Source organism: Arachis ipaensis, chromosome B9 (assembly GCF_059453495.1).
Source record: "Arachis ipaensis isolate K30076 ecotype BB chromosome B9, ASM5945349v1, whole genome shotgun sequence".
NCBI classification, from domain to species: Eukaryota; Viridiplantae; Streptophyta; class Magnoliopsida; order Fabales; family Fabaceae; genus Arachis; species Arachis ipaensis.
In genome coordinates this window covers 77,633,280-77,656,045 of record NC_142444.1, presented here as the reverse complement: position 1 = coordinate 77,656,045, position 22,766 = coordinate 77,633,280, and the positions used below count along the sequence as shown (strand labels likewise).

Here is a 22,766-nt window from a genome sequence, read left to right as displayed (position 1 = left end):
TGTCTTAGTAAAAATGGTTGATCCCTCCTTTCCCCCTAGCATCCTTGGGTCTTTTCCATGCAGAAACAGCTTGAAATTGGGCCCGATGAGCCTCAGAAATCGCCAGGCATGATTTTCTTTAATGAGGTCACGTGCAGCTTCCCACGCGTGCGCGCCATGCGTGCGTGCACGCCGATTTCTTTTGCGATCCACGCGTGCGCGCCAAGTGCGCGTGTGCGTCGATAGGAATCTTCTAATCCACGCGGATGCATCCATCCTTGCGTGTCGCTTCTAGCCAACCTCATCCACGCGTGCGCGTCGAGTGCGCGGCGCGCCAATGCTACTTTTTCCAAAATTTCAAGTATTCATGATCCTCCCTTTTGTACATACTTTCTTTCTCTCTTCTAGGCCATTCATACCCTATAATTCCTAAAATCACTCAACAAATACATCATGGCATCGATTGGCAATATAAGAGGATTAAAATATGGCAATTTTGAGGAAAAATAAGCATGTTTTTCATCATGGGGCAATATTAGGAAGTGAACACAAAATCATGCATTTCTTGTGAATAAGTGTGAGAAATATTGACAAAATCCCCCAAATTCTACACAATAAAAACCACAAAATTGGGGTTTATCAGTAATTCACTCTACTCTTCTCTAATCATGCTTTCTAAACCTTGTTCTTCACCTAACCAATCATCAAGTATTTAATGTACCAATGCAAACATCATGAGATCTTTTCAAGGTTGTAATGGGGCCAAGGTAAAGGTCAAGGTATATATATGGCTATGTGAGCTACAAATTGAATCCTTGATTAACCTAAGCTCTTACCTATACATACTCTATATTCTTCTTAAATCATGCCTAGATATCCAAAATTTTCCCACTTTTGTGTTACATACTCATGCATAAACTTTTCTCTTAACTTATATCACATATGCATTGATTTTTATTGAACTTAACTTGGGGGTAATTTTGTACCCTTATTCATTTATCTAATTACTTATTTATTTGAATGTTTTTGGGCCTTTTTTTTTCAAAAATAAACATAGCTTATCAATGTACATGGATTTATAATTTTTCTAGTTTCACATGAGTAGGTACCCAAATTCCCAATTAATTTATTAATGTAAAAACATAACACATTCCCTTGTTAACCCATGTTCCCACAGTTTCCCACACTTAATTGACACACAATCTCTATCTTAAGCTAACCAAAGATTCAATTTAGGCTATTACTTGTTTTTCCGTTTAAGGCTAGTGATGTGGTAAAATATAGAACAAATGGGATTAAAAGGCTCAAATTGGCTGACAAAGGTGATTGAAAGGGTAGGTTATTTGGGATAAATGAGTTAATAAAATAATGGCCTCAATCATATGCATGCATATAACACATTAAATATTGGACATATAGGATGGAACAAAATATAGATTACAATCATAGAGAAGCAAACACACAAGAATAAATTTTTTATGGTTAAATAATGTAACCATGTCGTTAAGCTCAAATCTCACAGGTTGTGTGTTCTAGCTTTTAACTATGTTCCAAACACAACTTCTAGACAAGTTTAACACAAAAGTTTTGATTTAAATTAGTGAAATTTTTCAAAAATAGGGTCTTATAAAGAAACTTATTATTTTTCAACCAATTAGAACATGCATGCAAATAACCTATTACTATGCAATTTATCCTATCCTAAACAAAAGAAAAATTAAATAAATATCCTATTCTATTGGTGTTAAGAAAGAGAAATTACCTCCGGAAGTCAAGTGCTGACCGACCTCCCCACACTTAAAGCTTGGCACCGTCCTCGGTGCCATCAGTCAGGAACAAAGGAGGCTAGTAGTAGCATCTCCACAATCGGGACCGTCATGGCTCCTGTGCTGGTAAATGAAGTCGAGTCTGGGGTGTTTGGTTCTTCTTTAGGTGGGTGGTTACCAACAAGCAGCTCCTCGAGGTATGTAAATCGGCGCTTGTTACGGCACTCCCTTTGCTTTCCTTTTCGGTCAAGCCTGTCTAGCCTCTCAATTATCTGATAGATCAGTTGGTTTGTTAAAGGTGCTTGTAATGTGGAAGTAGAAGGAATATCTTCGGCCGGTTCTGCAGGCCGGCTCGCAGTGGCTGCTGTAGGTCTGATATATTTCCTGTTAGGGACTATCTGATCATCCCGTGGGATCATGGCCTTGGTGTCTCCAGCTCTGTAGGATACTCCGGCTACTAAGACTAGATCTGAAACCAAGGCAGGAAAAGGTAGGTTGCCCGCAATCTGTACGTGTCCCATAGCATGCCAAATGTGTTGAGGTGCTGGTCTGTAAAGATACACCAGAGTAGAATAGCCATGTCTGCAGTGAAGGAGGACTCATGAGTGGTCTAAAAGACGTAATGGGACATAATCTGTGCCCATACTCGAGCCTCCAAGGTGAGTGCTGAAGCCAATATGCTCTTAGGTCGAGATCGATGGTACCCATAGATCCATTTGCTGCCAGGTTGTGATATAACTCTGAGAACAGCGTCCCAGTCAAATTGATATGTCTGGCGCTTGGATGAGGCTTTTTGGAATGCGTCCAATCCTTCTGGTACAGGGGAAAGATCTAGAGCTCTTTGAATGTCCTCTTCAATTATGGGAACTTGCTTCTGACGGACATGGATAGACGGCATGGTTGGCATGTGAAAATTGGAGTAGAATTCAACTACCCATTAGAGGTTAACCTGCCGTGGCTATCTTCGTAGGAATCCCCACTGTCTTCGCTCAATGCAGGGCTCAACAAATTCAATAATGTAGGTCAGAAGAATGAGAAGGTGCTCATTGTTATAATTCGTCTCGGCCAGGTTGGGGAACATCTGCTCACAGTAGCGGTTAGTGAACCGCGCAGTGTGACGTTAGGATTTTTACCAGTAAAGAGATTCATAGAAACAGTTGCGTTGTAGATATAGTCTCTAAACCGATAAAAATCCCTTCGTACAAACGTTTTGGGTGTCACAAGTAACAAACCCCTTAAAAATTGTTAACCGAGTATTCAAATCTCGGGTCGTCTTCTTAAGGAACTGCGAGGAAGTATGTTCTTATGATTGGTTATAAAGGTTGTAATCGGGGTTTAGACGATGAGAAGCAAGTAATTTAAATGACAAGTAAAGCAAATGACAATTAAAATAAATAAATACTGTAAAGCAGACTTTTGGCAAGGTAAGAGAAGTTGGAGGTCCAACGTAGTTATCTCTGTCTACTAGAATGAAAGTTGAATCTAAACTCCACTTGGTCAACCTTTACTAGGGTAAAGGAAAGTCAAGGGACTAATTAAATTGACCTTTGAATCCTATTTATTTCCTAAGAAAAGGTTGGGATTACTTAAGTTCAACTCAATTAGCAAGATAACGATTATCAATTATATTGAGATTAATAACTGTTGAGTTACTGAATTCTTAACCAGAACTAAAAGGAGAAAAAGTAAAATTGATAGAATAATAAAAATATCCTTAGATGGGAAGCAATGGTAACTTAAATCAAAGAGAACAATCATAAACTAAAAATACCTCAATTATCATTAATTCAAATAACAGTCTGCAACATGGAAGAAATTCATAGATCCAATTATAAAGGTAAATAGCCAACTCAGATACTGAAATAAATAAATAAAGTGAAGGGAAAGTTTAAAACAAAGAAATATAAAACCTGGATTGAGAGTCACTCTTAAAACAAGAAGAAATCCTAAATCCTAAGAGAGAGGGGAGAAGATCTCCCTCTCAACTAAATCTAAATCATTGAAAACTAAAATTATGCGAGCTCTCCTTGAATGGATGAATTCCTCCACTTTATAACCTCTAATCTATGCTTTCTGTGCTTGGATCTGGGCCAAAAAGGGCTTCAGAAATTGCTGGGGGCGTATTCTGTAAATTATGATACGTGGCCTCTATCACGCGTCCGCGTGGGTCACGGGGTCGCATCATCTGGAGCTTTTCCTTGCCACGCGGTCGCGTCAGTCATGCGACTGCGTCATGTGCGTTCTGCTTAAGGCGCGCGGTCGCGTCAGTTATGCGGCCGCGTCACTGCTGATTCGTGCTTGGCACGCGATCGCGTCCTCTATGCGATCGCGTGAATACTAGTTTCCTTCAAAGCTCCGTTTTGCTTTCTCCTTCCATTTTTGTATGTTTCCTTTTCCATCCTTTAAGTCATTCTGCCTTAGAAAATCTGAAACTACTCAACACACTAATCATGGCATCGAATGGAAATAAAGGTAATTAAAATAATTAATTTTTAAAGCTTAGGAAACATGTTTTTCACAATATGACATAATAAGGAAGAGAAAGTAAAACCATGCAATTAATGTGAATAAGTAGGTGAAGAGTTGAATAAATCACTCTAATTAAGCACAAAAGAACTCATGAAATATGGGTTTATCAACCTCCCCACACTTAAACACTAGCATGTCCTCATCCAAGGTAAATAATTAAGGTTTAAAGCGATGGAATGTTATGAAATGCAACCTATGCTAAATGCGTCTACCTAATGAGTCATGCAATTCTAATTCATCCACTCATATATAAAGCCTACATGTAGTCAGATTATTTCACATTCTCAAGGAGATATATATATATATATATATATATATATATATATATAGCTAACCCTCAAATAATAAAGCATGTTTTTGCAAATGAGATGAGAAAAAAAACTTGCAAGACAATCAGAGATAAATGTTAATGAGCTTTTGAACCCTCACTGGAATTTGTGTTTTCTCTCTAATCACTCAGTGTTTATTGGGTTAATCACTCTATTCTTCTTTTTATTCTTCCTTTCTATAACTTTGTTTTTTGTCTAACCAATCAACAATTATAGAACATAGTCATACCAAAACTCATGAGGTCTTTAATTAAGGTTGTAATGGGGTCAAGGCAAAGGGTAAGGATATATGTATAAGGCTAAGTGAGCTAATAAGTGAATCCTTAATTAGACTAAGATCTCACCTAACATACATACTTAGTAAAAAAATGCTTCTTTACCTATTCTCCCTATTTTCTTGCTTTTGATGTCACATGCTCATGTTTCAATTCTTGTTTTTATCCCATGTGCATTGCTTTTTATTTTGCATTGGGGAGTTCTTTTTGTATCCCCTTATTTATATGCTTGAAAACTAACTTTTTTTTTTTTTGAATACACATGGTAATTTTAATTTTCATGAGCCTGCTTCCCAAAATTTTGAGTTGCTTTATTCTTTTTAATTTTTCTACCTTTTGTCTTTATCAACTATGTTCTCAATAAGTTTCCCACATTTTACTCTATTTATAATTTTCTATCTTAAGCTAACCAAGGATTCACTTGGGATTTTCTTTTGTTTTTCTGCTTAAGGCTAGTAATTTGGATAAAATAGAATAAGGGGTTTTAAAAAGCTCAAAGGGGGCTAACAAAGGTGATGAGGTAGGCTGATTTGGGGTAAGTGAGCTAAGATCAAATGATGGCCTCAATCATTATTTTGAGATGTACCTATATTGTATAATCGGACATATAGACTAAAACAAAGTAAAGAACACCAGAATAAGAAAGAAGGTTGGAACACACAGGAATAAAAATTATGGTTTGAATGTAACCATACAGTTAAGCTCAAAACTCATAGACTATGTGTTCTCTAGCTGAAAATTCATTTATCACTTATGTATGTCATGTAGGTTTAGTTAAAAATTCTCATTATTCTCTTAAAAAGTAATTTAGGGTAGCCTTTGAAGTTTTAATGTTTCTCCTTGATGAAATGTTGTCAGTTTAACTACATCATGTAATGCTATATATACAAGGTTTTATGGATCTAAATCTATTATGTTCAAGTTCCTAGCTTACTCTTTTTTTATATTTGTCAATTTAAACTAAGCTATAACTAAGCTATCTTATATAAAAAGGGTAAACTATACTAATTGATCCACTAATAAGTTAGAATTGGAAATTAACTAAATAACTAAAATATGAACAAAAGTACAAAATGCAGAAAATAGAGTAAAATACACAAGTAGCAATGTATAAGTACTCAAAAAATAACAATAAAAGAAAAAGAGAAAAATACAGAAAAATATCCAAAATAAAAGAAAAAGTATGTAGTAGTTCACCAAAATAAACGCCAGAGATGGCGACCTCCCCACACTTAAAATGAAGCATCGTCCCCGATGCTCAATCAAGCCAGGTGTGAAGGAGTGTCATCACTGGTAGGGATGGTAGCTGGGGTCTCTGTGGCGGTGGTGGGCTGATAGTCTGGCTGCTGTAGAGCGGGGACTGACTGGATCGGGATCTCCGGATCTGCAGCCTCAAGCTGATGTGGGGCCTCCTGCTGTGGTGTAGCGTGCTCTGTGCCTGCCTGCTGATGAGTCTCCGCCTGGGAATGAGGCTCCTCCTCGTGCTCATCCTCCTCATCCTCTGATGGCTCTGATGGTGTGTCGGGCTCGGAGGGGATGTCGGTGCCCTGTCTGATCATCAGCTTCAGATGGGAATAGCGTCGCTTGCTACGACACTCCAATCTCTCATACCGGCGCCTGTTACAGCGCTCCATCTGATCAAGCTGGCGGAATAGACGGTGCACGAGGCGATAAACCGGCTCAGAGGTGGGTGGAGGGGCAGTGGTGGCAGCAGGGCAGCTGGGGCAGCTGTGGATGAAGAGGGTCCAGCAGACGGAGGGGCTGTCTCATCAGTAGCAGTGACATGTGGTGGTCTATAGCCCAAAGCAAGGAAGTTCCTGCTGTGAGGGATGATCTTCCTGCCGTCCGCTGCTGGTGGTCGCTCATCGGCATCCTCCCAAGGCACATCAGCCTGACGGCCTAGCCGTGAAACCAGATAAGGAAAGGGGAGGGTGCCTCGGATGTGGACCCTGGCCACATAATGCCGGATAAAACGAGGCAAGTACAGGTCCTTACCCTCCAGCACACACCAGAGGAGGGTGATCATGGCAGCCGGGATCTCAGTCTCATGAGTACTCGGCATCACATAGTTGCTCAAGATCTGATGCCATAGCCGAGCCTCATCATTCAAGTACACTCTCTTGATCCCTCTAGGCATAGGGGTGTCCTGACCCATCTCCCAAGGAACAGCAGGGTCGAGAGCTATCCGTGCCTTCACAGCATCCCAATCAAACCGCATCTGGCCCATGTCCTCCTCAGCCTGTGCATAACCATCTGGCTGATCGGACTTGGCTGGGAGCTGGAGAATGGTCTCTATGGCCTCCTTAGTGACCAGAATTTGCTTTCCCCTCAGGTTCACTGCATCTAGGGTAGTAAAGTAGTAGTTGCAATAGAATTCCCGTACCCAAGATGCATTGACCTCTGTCAGTGGTCTCTCCATAAAGAACCAGCCCCTTTGCTTGATTTGCTCAGTGGTCTATTGCTGGAGGGCTTCTGGAATCTTCAAGGTACGTTCCAGGTATAGATTTCTGGAGTTTGCAAAAGTCGGGTACTTCAGCTCACAGTACCGGTTTGTAAATTTTATAGGATCAGTCGAAGGGAGCAGCTGGTCAGCTTTTTCCTGCTGTGTGAAGTTCTTCTCCCGCCATGAGGAATCGTGCATTAGAGCAATGATGGACTGGGAGGAATCTCCTCTCTTGTGCATCCCAGTAGCCTTGCCTTTGCCTTTCCTTTGTGAGGCAGACATCCTGAAAAATAGAAAACCAGGAAATGGATAAAATAGGAAAGCAAATAGGCAAATTAAACAAAGAAAACTCAAAGTGGTAAGGGAGAAATAGAATAAGGAAAATGAGTAATTGAAATGTGATTGAATTAATGTTAAATGGAAAGAAAAAATATCAATTTGCCATAGTGAGAAAGTTAGAGGAAGTGAAAGTGATCAGAAAAGAGATCAGGAGGGTTAGTATGGTAAAAAGAAATTAGTAAATTAAAATTAGTGATCTAGGAAAGTAAGTGGCATAGAAAAAAAAATTCCATATAACAAGGTTTCATAGGTAAGAATAGAAGTACTCATAATCGAATAAAGAAAACAGGGTGATGCTGATTCGAATAGAAATAAAGAAATCAGAAATTGGAATCAGTGAATCACAAATCCTGGTGGACTCAGCTAAGTCGCTGATTAATTGCCATGCTTCATCTGCGGTCTTGTACTTCTTCAGAGAACCATTACTAGCACCATCTAGTGTAGTCTCATCCCGAGGCTTCATGCCTTGAGTGAAATAGCTGATCAACACTAGCCTGTCAATCATGTGATGGGGGCATGCGTCCAAAAGGTTCTTAAAACACTCCCAGTACTCATAGAGAGTTTCTGATTCACCTTGAACAATGCAGGAGATCTCTTTTGTCAATCTATCTGTAACTTCAGCTGGAAAGTATTTTTCCAGGAATTCTCTCTGGAGCGTATCCCAGTTAGTAACAGTCTCTTCAGGTTGGGAGTAGTACCACTGCCTCGCCTTTCCCTCAAGAGAAAATGGGAAGGCGGTTAACAAAATAGAAGTTTCATTCACATCCTGATGCCTAACAGTAGAATACGCTGTCTGAAAATCCCTGAGGTGCTTGATGGGCTCCTGAGCAGGCAAGCCATGAAACTTGGGCATCAAGTTAATTAGTGCAGTCTTTAGTTCACAATCTACAGCCAAAGTTGGATGATGCACTTGATACGGCTGCATTGTAAAATATGGGGCTCTAGCTTCCTGGAGAGTAATCCTCCTAGGTGCTGCCATTCTATCTGCACGTGAATTAACTGAATCAGTAGTAAAGGAGCTTGTTTCCCTCTTAGATGACGATTCAAATTCGCCCTCAGATGAGACTGGTGAATCGATAACAATCACTTCACCACCCTCAGAGGCTAACCGACGTTGAGCTCGCCTAATACGTGAAATAGTTCTTTCAATTTCAGGATCAAATGCGGCTAAGCTCGGATTAGGCAGTGAACGCGTCATTCAATGAAAAAAACATATAGCTCATGGTAAATAACTAAAAATAAAATATGTAAATAAAAAAAATATGTACACTAATTAATAATTTAGCACACAATTGCAACTCCCCAGCAACGGCGCCAAAAACTGGTGCGTGGCGGAAGTTAGGCCCATTAAGAGATTGTAATGTAAGAACAGCGTTGTGAGTATAGCCCTTAACTAGCTAAAATCCACCTCACCAATTTAGAAAGGTGTCACAAAAATTTAGAATAAAAATACTGGGAGTATGAGTCCCAGGTCGTCTCCCAACGAGTTACAAGGAAGGATGCTAATTTATTAATTAGGAGTTTCCAAGAGACTTTGAGAGTTGAATAATGAGCAATTAAATAATTGTAAATTAAAGCAATAAAAACTAAGAATGATTATTAATATTCTAGATATAAAGCTTTGACTGTGGAATGATTAATTGGAAGTTCTATCCTTTTTGGGATCTCTTAGGTGTAGTATCAAAAAGGTTGTTGTTTTCACTTAGTTAACCCTTACTAAATAAAGGAAAGTCAAGTGATTGAGCTAACTCTTATTTGCAAAAACCCTAGTCCTCTCCCTTGGAAAGGTCTAGCGTTAGTAAATACAGAACTAGCCAACAACTTCCAGTTTAATCAGCACTTAAGCCTTCCAACTCAAGTGTCTCCTTTTATTCAACCCCCATGTCAAGTATGGAATCTACTCCATTGACATGAATATAGCGCTCATAAAAATATAAGAAGAAGACATGATAAAATAGGAATTCAAAATTAATTAAAAATAAAAGTAATCCTTTGCATCAACCATCCATGAAAATAATCCAATTACCACTCTAAACAAGAATTAAGAATATGGAATAAATAAAAGAGCAAGTAAGGAAACAAACTAGAATAGTGTCTTCAACGGAGGTAATGACTCTTCAATATCCAAAAGCAAAAGCAATGAATTAATAAACTATGAATGTAAATGAAACCTAGAGGGAGAGTAATCCTCTCTAAATTCAGATAAAAAAAAAACCTAAAACTATCCAAATGAGAATGTGTCAATGTGTATCTCCATATATCGAGTCTCTGCATGTTCCCTGGCTTTATTATGTGTTTCTGGGCCAAAAACTGGGTCAAAACGCGTGAGCCATGCGGGCACGTTGATGCTCGCTGGTCATCTCCTTAGTTTCTTGTGTTCCTTCCATTTTTGCAAGCTTCCTCTCCATTTTCTAAGCCATTACTGCCCTATAAAGCCTGAAACACTTAACACATGGATCATGGCATCGAATGGTATAAAGGAGAATTAAAATGCACAAATTAAAGATCTCTAGGAAGCAAGTTTTCAACCATTGAACAAAACTAGGAAGGAATTGTAAAGTCATGCAATTAGAATGAATAAGGGGGTAAAGACTTGATGAACCCACTCAATAAAACACAAGATAAACTATAAAATAGTGGTTTATCACTATCTTCTTACAAGTTTACTTGTCTTTTATTGTGTGATTTTAAGTAGTGGAATTTGACTTATGTTTCCTTGGAGAACTTATTTACTTTTTAACCAAGTAGACAGAATCATCTTAGCATATAGTTGCATTCATAGGTTGCATCAAATGAGTCTTACTTTCCCCTTGATGCACCACTATTTCGTGGTACATCTTGATTTTAATTGAGTAGTTTTTATCAACTCTCTGCTCACTTATTCATACAATTCGCATGTTTTACGTTTTCCTTCCTGATTTTGTGCTGTGATTGAAAAGATGTTTCCTGGGCCTTTAAATTGCTTATTATTAATTCTCTCTTATTACCATTCGATGCCGTGATATGTGTGTTAAGTGATTTCGGGGTTTACAGGGTAGGAATGGCTTAGAGGGTGGAAAGGAAGCATGCAAAAGTGGAAGGAATACAAGAAACTGAAGGAACTGCTAAAGCTGTCCAGCCTGACCTCTTGGTACTAAATAGACCATAACTTGAGCTACAGAGGTCCAACTAATGCGGTTCTAGTTGCGTTGGAAAGCTAACATTCGGCGCTTCGCAACGATAAATAATTTTCTATACCTGCCCTGAAGATAGGTGACGTGCACGCATGTATCATGCGGACGCGTGACCTGGAAAAGATGCAATCCACGCTCACGTGTAGATGACGCTCACGCATGACTTTGCAGCAACCTGTACGTACCAGAAATCACTGGGGGCGATTTCTAGGATATTTTTGACCCAGTTTTCGGCCCAGAAAACACAGATTAGAGGATATAAAGTAAGGGAATTGATCCATTCATTGATACAACTTTCATAATTCACAATTTTAGGTTTTAGATGTCATTTTTAGAGAGAGGTTCTCTCCTCTCTCTTAAGATTTAGGATTTAGGATTTCTCTTAATTTTAGGATTGCTTATTCTCAATTCCAGGTTCAATATTCCTTTAATTTAAGTTTCTCTTCTACTTTTATTTATTCTATGGCTTTAGTTAGTTTATTTTCCCAATTTGATTTATGGATTCCTATGTTTAATTTGATTTTCTATTTAATACAATTCGAGGTATTTCAGATTTATGATTACTTTCTTCTATTTATGATATAAATAATTTAGATTTTTCCCCCTTTGCCTTGGTTGAGTAATTGGTGACACTTGAGTTGTCAAACTCAGTTGTTGATTAAAAATTGGAAATTGCTGATTGATTTGGATCCCTCTAAACCTAGTCTTTCCACAGTAGTTGACTAGGACTTGAGGAATCAAATTGATTAGTCCACTTGACTTTCCTTTATTTAGTAAGGGTTAACTAAGTGGGGTATTCTCCTTCTTTTAATTTGAAACCAATCTCTGGAATGACTTCTTTTGATTCCATCAACCTATGATATCGTGACTCATGAAATTGAGATTTGAATCTTTTGTCATCATAGGTTGGTGGTTCAGCTTCAATTGGTTGCTTCCCTTTCCTTCTTCTGGAACTTGATGATGCCATTAATTAGGGAAAGAGGGTGGCCAAGTAGAGGAATGAAGAATGATAAGGGAGAGGGGGTTGATATAACTCGTATGATGAGAGTTTGGATTACTGGTGAAGTAAGAGTAAACGTTTAAGGAGACAAGTATGGTTTGGAATACTCAGGACACAGTTACTAAAGCTTTTCTTTAAGGAAATTGAAATATATTTCTTTTTTTTTCAATGCACGAAGTGTGAAAGCATGAGTTATGCAGCATGGTCCAAGTGAAGCTATTTATGACAAGCTTCAATGAAGATTGGATGGTCAGGATGTCTTTTGAAAGGGTTAGAATGGATAGTGTGCATGTAAGGGAGGATGAGGACAAAGATCACCTCTTCATTGGGCAATAAAGCTCGGTCTCCAAGGTATTGATTCTTGCAGATTTGTGCTCCCAATCATGCACATGTGACCTACTTTTTCTCCTTGGGACAACCGTACATGGCATGGTGTTGTCCTTTCTTCAGTTCTCTTTATACCTATCCATTTCAATCAAGGCAACAATAAGCACAAATTTTGAATTTAGCATGGTAGTGGTTATCAAGTGAAAAGTATAAGAAAATAGAATTTGCTATATGTTCCTTATTTATGAATAACCAACTATGCCCTCTTAAAATTGAACAAAATATTGGTGAACACCAAACTTGTTGTCTGCCATGGTTGGTATATTCATTACAAGTGACATTTTATTTTCTACCTTAGCAAAATAAATTCACAAGAATGATGCAGATATAGTTTATCTTTTCATGAACTTGACTCTTTGAGCAAAGGTGACTTTCCTGAAATTCATAGCATATGTAGACACCAAATTTAAGGTTTGGCTATATACTTCAATATAATGAATGAGAATATATCCTAAAATGGTTATATGATCAGCATGCTTGGAAGGCCATTTTAGAGTGCTTTTAGGCACACCAAACTTAGGAATCAGACATATGCTTCAAAACAATGTGTGCAGTTATCAAATTTACCCATGAGAGTGCAAATTTATGCTAGAAAAACCATTAATTATTGAAATTAAAACAAAAGCAAGAACATTAAATCATGGGCTGCCTCCCATGGAGCGCTCATTTAATGTCACTAGCTTGACATTGGTTCCTTGTTAGGGTCGTTGATGATTATGGTGCCTCAGCTTGTCCCCTCTCACTGTGAGCCTTCTTCCTGTGCTTTGATAATCAATCTCTATATGCTCCAACAAGAGTATTGATGAGAGAGAATTTTAGTTGATGGTATAGAATTTCACAAATAAATTCTCGTTGCAAGTATAGTTCTACACCAACAAACAATTCTCCCAATCAGAAATTTGGTTCTCACAAATAACAAACCCCAAATAAGAATTAACCGAAGTATTTGAACTCCGGGTTGTCTCACAAGGAATTGCAATGAAGTGGTCAATTATTGGCTATGAAGAACAGGTGGTTTGATTAATAAAAGGGCGAGGAATTAAATGACAAGAAAAGTAAATCAAGAATTAATAAAGGCAAGGTTAAGAAAGCAAGTAATAATAAAGAGAGACATTCATGGCAATGATTGAGAATATAGGCTTTCCATCCTAGTCACTAATAACACTAATTAACAAGAATTGATCTCAAGATTACCTAATTATTCTTTCCAAGCCAATAATGCCCAAAATCTACTCTAACATCCTTCCAAGCATTTTGTCAAACACTTGGAAGGCATACTGATGAGTATTTTGGTGAAAAATTAATTTCTCCCAAAACACACAAATCTAACCGGCAAGTGTACCGGGTCGCATCAAGTAATAAAAACTCACGGGAGTGAGGTCGATCCCACAGGGATTGAAGGATTGAGCAATTTTAGTTTAGTGGTTGATTTAGTCAAGCGAATCGAGTGTTGGTTGGATGATTTGTGATTTGCAGAATGTAAATTGCATGAAAGTAAAGAGAGCAGGAAATTAAATTGCTGAATCTTAAGGAACAAGAAATTAAATGGCAGAAACTTAGAGTGCAAGAAATGTAAATTGCGGAATCTTAAAGTGCAAGGAATGTAAATTGCTTGAAATGTAAAGGGGATTGGGACGTGGATTTGCAGAAATTAAACAAGGAAAAGTTAAATTGCATCAAACAGAAGAGTAAAAGAGAATTGGGATTGGATCGTATCTTATAGCAGAAAAGTAAATGAACATGGAAAGCAAGAAACAGAATGTAAATTGGAGATTTGGATCTCAGGACCCAGAGACTAGAAAACTAAGTCTAGATCTCAATGCCTTCCTAGATCCAATGAAAACAATTGCAAGGGAATTGTAAATTGCAAAGAGAATAGATGAAGAGCAATTAACCGGAAATGAAATTCAATTAACAGTCAAGAAACAGAGAGATCCAAGATTGAGATTGAAACAGAATTTCTTCAATTCTCCAATCCAAGATCCAAGACAAGTGTAATTGAAATTAAAAGCAATGAAAACAAAGAAATTAAAGATCACTCTATGCCAAAAGCTATGAAAATTCAAAGGAAAAACTCTTCCGGAAAAAGCTCCATTATGACTTGAATTCTATCCTATTTATACACTTTCTTCCAATGATCTTCAAGCCTTGAGTTGGGCCTTTGCTCTTGGTGGAATTGGGTTGAAAGAAGCCTTGGTTGATTGCTCTTGGAGTTTGAAGAAGAACCAAAGTGAACCAATTGAACCGGGTTGGAGTTTTGCAAAAGTTGGAGTAAAAGTTTGAGCCAAAGTTAGGGGTCTAACTTTGGCTCCAACTTTTCATATCAGCTAGCACAATTTGCTGATACCAACGTTGGTGCCAAAGTTAGGGGTCTAACTTTGGCTCCAACGTTGGCCCTTTCTAGTGCACTCATGGCGCCAACGTTAGCCTCCAAGTCAGGGGTCTAACATTGGCGCAAACTTTTGCTCCTCTCCCTTGTATTTTCATGTGCCAACGTTAGCCTCCAAGTTAGGGGTCTAACGTTGGCGCAAACGTTAGGTGGCCAGGGAGGAGTTTCTCATGCCAACGTTAGCCTCAAAGTTAGGGGGCTAACGTTGGCGCAAACTTTTGGTGCCCAGGGGATAAATTTATGTGCCAACGTTAGCCTCAAAGTTAGGGGGCTAACGTTGGCGCAAACTTTTGGAGCCCAGGGGAGAATTTTCAAGTTCCAACGTTAGCCTCCAAGTTAGGGGGCTAACGTTGGGGCTAACTTTTCAACCAAAAATTTGTGCAAAAGTTTGATGCTAACTTTAGGTCCAGCTTTTTGCTTCCTGGTTCAATTTCACTTATTCCATTGTCCTCTCTTCACTCCTAGCCATTCCTTCTTGCTTCAACCTTTCTCCAAGCTTTCTTCACCTATCATTAATCAACCAAACACATCAAAGCTATGCTCAAAATCATGAGATATTCATTCTTTCATAATATGCAACAAATATAGCATAAAACCTCATGAAATGGCATGAATTCATACATGGTTGATTCAATCAAGGGAAGCATGAAAATCTACTCAATTAGCTTGCTTGTAGCTCAAGAAAGTGCATAATTCTAATGAAAACAAAAGAAAAAGACTAGTGAAACTAGGCTAAGATGACTTGTCATCACAACACCAAACTTAAAACTTGCTTGTCCCCAAGCAAGAAAAGATTTATTGAGAAGAAAGAATGAAATGGAAGAGGATGTTCATGCTAGCGAAGCACTCCTAAGAGCTTACTAATCCAAGCAGATCCTAGTACAAAGACATCACAGGCATATATTTTAAAGTTCAAGCTATTGGTGTCCAGCTTTGTTCCTTTTTGTTTCCTTTTGTTCTGCCACTTTTTGGCTATCTTTTTTTTCTTTCCTTCTTTTTGTTTTTCTTTCTAACCAAGGAAATTTTTTTTTTTTTAATTGAGATTCATAGACAGTAGGCCACTCTTTACTTAGAATGAGATATCCTAGCTCTTTATTCACTAAAAGTGAGCTATTATACAATCTCACACATACCACCACTTACTTTTATTCTACTTCTATCTAACAGAGACTATCTTGCTTCACATTCAAACTTTTTCTTTTATTGAACTTAAAGATGCAGGGGACAACATGCTTTTTGCTAAGTGAAAGTAAACACACAAGCACACACATAGACTAGTTTACTTATTTTAAAAGAAACAAACATAATGCAAAGACTTTTAATTAAAAAGAACTACTTAAAAATGCAAAGACAACTTAGAACAGATAGAATGCATGATTTTTTTTTCTTTGTAGTTATGAACAAGGAGCAAGTCCACCTTTCATTTGTCATGCCTTTTCTTTCTTCTTTCATACACTTGGCTGCTATTGTTCCCACCATCCGTGTTTGGTGCCTGTTGACCTTGCCAAAAGCCAGCCTTATTCATAGCCTCCTCCACTCTATCTTCAAGTCTCATAGCCCTGCTTACTTCTACCTCACTTCTCTTTTTGAAGAATTCATCAAAGGTTGGGAACGCCGGATCCATGTTGTGCAAATGTTCTCCAATATAGTTCAGTTTGATTTGGCTATTGATGTTGTAATCGGCTTGTACTTCATACCTTGCATCTTGGAGTGTTGTGAATTCTTTGAAAGCCTTCAAATTTTCAGCTTGCATTTGTTCCAACTTCCCAAAAGATTCATGAGATTGAAAAGCATGTTCTTCTTGCATCACAAGGAATCTTGACTCGAATTCACTTTGTTTGTTCATTATTCTCAGCTCCCTTTCTTCTTGTGCTTGTTGGTTCTTCATGTACAGAGAATGGTATTCCTCTTGTCTTTCTTGGATTCTCGTGTATTGTTGAGACAATCTTCCTATTGCTTCTTGCATTTGAGTCATATCCATATTACCATGTGGGAAAAAGTGTGGCTGTTCCTCCTCCTCTTGTGGCTCTTCTTCTATGTGTGGCTCATCTTCTTCCATTGGTTCTTCTCTTTCCCTTCCTCCATGTGGTCTTCGGCCTTGATGTGCTTCAAGGGGCATCATCATTCGTTCAATGGTTATGGGCATGCCTTGGCTTAACCACATTGGATTCTCCTCTTCCAATGGAACCTTAGCCTTTGCACACAACCTCCAAATGGTACTCGGATAGTACAACCAAGATCCGGCCGAATTCTTTTCAGCCAGTTTTTGAATGTCTTTTGCAAGGATTTCATGAACTCTTATTTCTTCTCCCACCATGATGCAATGCAGCATCACGGCTCTCTCCCTGTTAACTTCTGAGGTGTTTACCGTGCCCAGAATTGATCTTTTCATCAACTCATACCATCCTTTTGCTTCCGGAGTGAGGTTACATCTCTTCAGGAACTTGTATCTGTTCTTGTTATCTCCTTCCCACTCTGAGTTCTCAAAACAAATGTCTCTCGCAATCTCCTCATAATCCTGATCTTCATTCAATCTTTGTTGGTATCCCGGTTCATCAAAGCGGACTGACTTTAGTTTCAAGACTTTCTTGATTGCATCCGGGCTAAAGTCTACTTCCACCCCCCGCACATAGCTCTTGTACGTTGGGGGCTCACGCATGTCAAGCCTTGGGACATTTGCATAGAACTCTCTTATGATATTGGCATTGATTCGGGTGGCTGGTGATGCAAGTTCCTCCCACCTCCTCTTCCGGATTTTGTTCTTCATTTCTTGACATCCATCATCCGGCAACAAGAATGGAATTTCAGGATAGATTCTTTTCTCGTTCATCCATTGAATTTGCATTTGATGAAACCAAGACTTGAACCTCCGTTGGTCATATTCATGTGTGTCTTCCTCCACTATGGGATCTTTTCCTTTTCTTCGTTTGGTTCTTGAGGAGGATGCCATGGTCACTTGGTTGGTTGAGAAGGAGTGTGAAGAATGTTGGAGAGTTTGATGTGTGTTTGGAGCAAAAAGAAATTGAGACCAGACTTGCTATGACAAGAAATTATGAAGAGAAGTTTAAGTGGTTGGAGTTTAAGGTAAGAGAAAGGTTGCACAAGGCTTATTATGTTGAGGAGTGATTCGGTCATGTGCATGGCTTGAAGGTGGTATGCTTTTAAATGAGCAATGAAGGGTTGGGATGCAATTAGACTTATGGATATCAAAGGTATGCATGTAAGGATGAATGAAGACAAAGTTTGCTCCTTCCCTTGCCTTTGCCGTGATCATTCTCAAGGAGTGGCAGATTTCTTTTTCGAGGCATGTGATGGGATTTTGTCTTCATGCTAAGCTTTCCTTTGTCTTGTCTTTTTCTTTGAAGATTCTTTGACCTCCTAGTCACCACAACAAGACAACATACATTAGTCTTATCCAAACGTAGCAAGAGTGTTCTTTTTATTAATACTATGTGAACCATAAATTCTTATATCATTTGAACCGTGACACTCTCTCTTTAAGACACCAAACTTAATGTTTGGTCATATATAAAGAAAATGAGTATCTTCCTCCAATTAGTGAGATTCAAAAATTAAATGTTCATAAGAATTGTTTTCATCATACTTTCTTTTTCTCTTTTCTTTTTTTTTTCATGAAGGATCAATTGTATCCCTAAATCGGTGCATCAAGGTTTGGTGAACACCAAACTTGTTTCTTGTCAAAGGGTACATCACAATCAATACCTTCATTACCGGAAAAGAATTTTTTCATTTATAAGATTTTGAAAAACAACAATTGTATGATTATTGATGCATGAGTTTCTACTTTTCATGAAGCTATGTGAACACCAAACTTAGTGTTCGGCCATATGCTTTGTCAAGATACTCCAAACATGCAAAATGAAATTATTTGTAACATTGGTTTAGTGTGTTTGAAGACACACCAAACTTAGCATATGTTTCAAAATAGTGCATGCAGTTAATGGACATGTTCATGAAAAGAGAAAAGAATTCATGCTCAATTGATCATAACTTATTGAATTTAAAATGACATGAATATTAAAGCATGGGTTGCCTCCCATGGAGCGCTCTTTTATTGTCATTAGCTTGACATTGAGGCTTTCTTTTATGGTGGTTGGTGCTTGTAGGGCCTCAATTTGTCTCCCCTGACTGTGATCCTCTTCTTTGTTCTCTGGTGTTCAATTTCAGCATGCTCTAATGATAGTATGTTGCTGACAGTGTAGTAATCCTCGGTTTGTTGATTTGCCCCCAGCTGTTGATATATCAGTTGCACTTTGTCACCTTTGGAAAGCCCCTCTGTTGGAATCTTTCTGTTCTTCCAACCCCTTTTTGCTTTGTTTCTGCGTTTCATCTTTCCTTTTGTTGTTCTTTCTTTTCTGGCCGTAGGTTTTCCTTGGGGACCTCTCTTCTCAGTGGCCAATACTTTAATATCCTCTTGGGCTCTTTCATCAGTCTGCACAATCCTTAGCATTGGGATGTTGCTGTGACTTTCCTGGTCATTTTTCATATAGTCTTTCTTTTCCTTGCTAAATTGTGCCTCTGGTAATACCTTCAGAGTGACACTCTGGTCATGCATCCTGAGAGTTAATTCCCCTTCCTCTACATCTATGATAGCTCTAGCAGTGGCCAAGAATGGCCTTCCCAGTATAACAGAGTCACCATCATCATCGTTTGATTCTAGAACCACAAAATCAGCAGGGTATATAAAACTGTCCACCTTGACCAAAAGATTTTCAATTACACCCCTGGGGTATACCATTGACTTGTCTACCAGCTCCAGAGACATTTGTACTGGTTTGACCTCCTCTATATGCAGCTTTTTCACCAAGGAGGATGGTATTAAGTTAATACTTGCTCCGAGATCGCACATTGCTTTAGTGATGGTTAATTCCCCAATGGTGCAAGGCAACAGGAAGCTCCCTGGGTCCTCAAGCTTGGGAGGAAGCCCCTTTTGAATTAAGGCTCTGCATTCTTCAGTAATCATTATGGTTTCTTTCTCATCCCAGCTTCTTTTCTTGTTGATAAGATCCTTCAGAAATTTGGAATATAGAGGCATTTGCTCAAGTGCTTCAGCCAAGGGAATGTTGATTTCCAGCTTCTTAAAAATCTCAAGGAATTTATGAAAATGCTGGTCTTTAACCTCTTTGTTGAACCTCTGGGGATATGGCAATGGAGGTGTGATGCTTTTTCCTATTTGTTGCTGTCCCTGAGCTACTTCCTTTGAGCTATGTGGCTGGTTGTCCTTCTCTTTAAGTTTCTCAGTGCTTTTGTTTGGCATCACAACTTACTCCTTAGCCTCATCTGCCTTTGTTTGCTTCTCATCTTCCGTTGGTTCTTTGATGTTCTCTGCTTGCTTCCTTGTAGTGTCATTGTTGCTTATCAATGTTCTCCCACTCCTTAATTGTATTGCCTTGCATTCCTCCTTGGGATTTGGAATTGTGTCACTGGGCAGTGAGTTTGAAGGTCTCTCAACAGATACTTGCTTGGAGAGTTGCCCCATCTGTCTCTCCAGGCTCTTCAGGGAGGCTTCCTGATTCTTGGTTACCATTTCTTGGTGTTTCAACATTTTGTCTATCATGGCCTCCAAGTGAGTGATTCTTTGGGCTTCAGGTGATACTTGAGGTGGGTTATGAGATGTGGGTGGTGGATGGTAGGCATTTTGGTTGGTGGGTTGGTTATTAGATTGGTATTGGTTGAGGTTGGGGTAGTTGTTTTGAGGTTTTCTGTAGGGGTTTTGGTTAGTCTGCTGCTGGTTGTGGTTTTGGTTGCTTCTTGGGTTGTGTTGGCTTGAGTTCCTCTGCCATGGTTGTTGGTTTTGGGTATGGTTATTGATGAGCGGATATTTTATACGCTTTTTGGGGATAATTTCATATAGTTTTGAGTATGTTTTAGTTAGTTTTTAGTCTATTTCCAGTAGTTTTTAGGAAAAATTCATATTTCTGGACTTTACTATGAGTTGTGTGTTTTTCTGTAATTTCAGGTATTTTTCTGGCTGAAATTGAAGGAGCTGAGCAAAAATCTGATTCAGGCTGAAAAAGGACTGCTGATGTTGTTGGATTCTGACCTCCCTGTACTCAAAGTGGATTTTCTGGAGCTACAGAACTCGAAATGGCATGCTTCCAATTGCGTTGGAAATTAGACATCCAGGGCTTTCCAGAAATATATAATAGTCCATACTTTGCACAAGGATAGATGACGTAAACTGGCGTTCAACGCCAGTTCTCTGTCCAATTCTGGCGTCCAGCGCCAGAAAAGGATCAAAAACTGGAGTTGAACACCCAAACTGGCATAAAAACTGGCGTTCAACTCCACAAATGGCCTCTGCACGAAATCTCAGCCCCAGCACACACCAAGTGGGCCCCAGCACACCAAGTGGGCCCCAGAAGTGGATCTCTGCATCATCCATCATAGTCCACTCATATTTTGTAACCCTAGGCTACTGGTTTAGTATTTAAACAACTTTTAGAGACTTATTTTGTATCTCATGACATTTCAGATCTAAACTTTGTATTCTCTGACGGCATGAGTCTCTAAACCCCATTGTTGGGGGTGAGGAGCTCTGCTGTGTCTCAATGAATTAATGCAAGTATTTCTGTTTTCCATTCAAACACGCTTGTTCCTATCTAAGATGTTCATTCGCGCTTAACTGTGATGAAGGTGATGATCTGTGACATTCATCACCTTCCTCAAACCATGAACGTGTGCCTGACAACCACCTCCGTTCTATATCCGATTGAATGAGTATCTCTTAGATTCTTTAATCAGAATCTCCGTGGTATAAGCTAGAACTGATGGCAGCATTCATGAGAACCGGAAAGTCTAAACCTTGTCTGTGGTATTCCGAGTAGGATTCAAGGATTGAATGACTGTGACGAGCTTCAAACTCCTGAAGGCTGGGCGTTAGTGACGGATGCAAAAGGATAGTAAATCCTATTCCAACCGGATCGAGAACCAACCGGTGATTAGCCGTGCTGTGACAGAGCGCGTGAGCGTAGTTTTCACTGGAAGGATGGAAGGTAGCCATTGACAACGGTGATCCACCAACACATAGCTTGCCATAGGAGGACGTGCGTGCGTGAATCAGAAGACAGAGGAAAGCAGAGATTCAGAAGACAAAGCATCTCCAAAACTCCAACATATTCTCCATTACTACACAACAAGTAACTTTTAATTTATGCTCTACTGGTTATTCATAATTCAACTGATAAACATAATTGATTTCCTGACTAAGATTTACAAGATAACCATAGATTGCTTCAAACCAACAATCTCTGTGGGATTCGACCCTTACTCACGTAAGGTATTACTTGGACGACCCAGTGCACTTGTTGGTCAGTGGCACGCGTTGTGAAAAGTGTGATTCGTGATTTGTGCTACCAAGTATTTGGCGCCGTTGCCGGGGATTGTTCGTGTTTGAACAACTGACGGATTATTTTGTTGCTTAGATTAGGAAAAATTTTCTCTTTTTTTTGGTATAGAGTCTTTTATTATTTATCCCTTGTTAAAACACTTTAAATTTATAACTCAGTTAGTTAGAGCGTGGTGTTTATGTTCATGATAATTGGTTATCATATTTTTTAAAACCTTTTTTTCAAAAATAATTTTTCTATTAAATCCTGTGCCAAACTTTAAGTTTGGTGTTTTCAAAAATAATGTTTCTTAAAATAAGGTCCCATAACTCATTTGGCTACAACATTAATTTGATTGGGTTAGAATCTTTTTTTTTACTCTTTTCAAAACCTTCTTTTTCAAAAATATTTTTTCTATTAAATCTTGTGCCAAACTTTAAGTTTGGTGTTTTCTTGTTGATTTCCCTTTGATTTTCGAAAATTTTGGCTTGGTTTTCTAAAAATTTTAAGTTTGGTGTTCTTCCTTCATGTTCTTGTGTTCTTGTGAGTCTTCAAAGTGTTCTTGAGTTTCCTTGTGTCTTGATCTTAAAATTTTTAAGTTTGGTGTTCCTTGGTGTTTTCCCTCCAAAATTTTCAAAAACAAGGAGCATTAGATCTAAAAATTTTAAATCTTGTACTATCTTAATGTTTTTTCTCTCTCCTCACTAAATTCAAAAATATCTTTTCAAAATATCTTTTCTAACTTCCTATCTTTTCAAAATTTGTTTCAACTAACTAACCAACTTTTTGTTTGTTTCTTAACTTTTTC

General features: G+C 38.6%; 1 non-coding gene across 1 annotated transcript; it reads left to right on the top strand.

Annotated features, from left to right (window-relative positions):
* Positions 1 to 8,163: 8,163 nt before the first annotated feature.
* On the top strand, positions 8,164 to 8,267 carry LOC148545099 (small nucleolar RNA R71). The gene has a single exon (XR_015901532.1). It is a non-coding gene; the product is annotated as a small nucleolar RNA R71 (small nucleolar RNA).
* Positions 8,268 to 22,766: the final 14,499 nt, after the last annotated feature.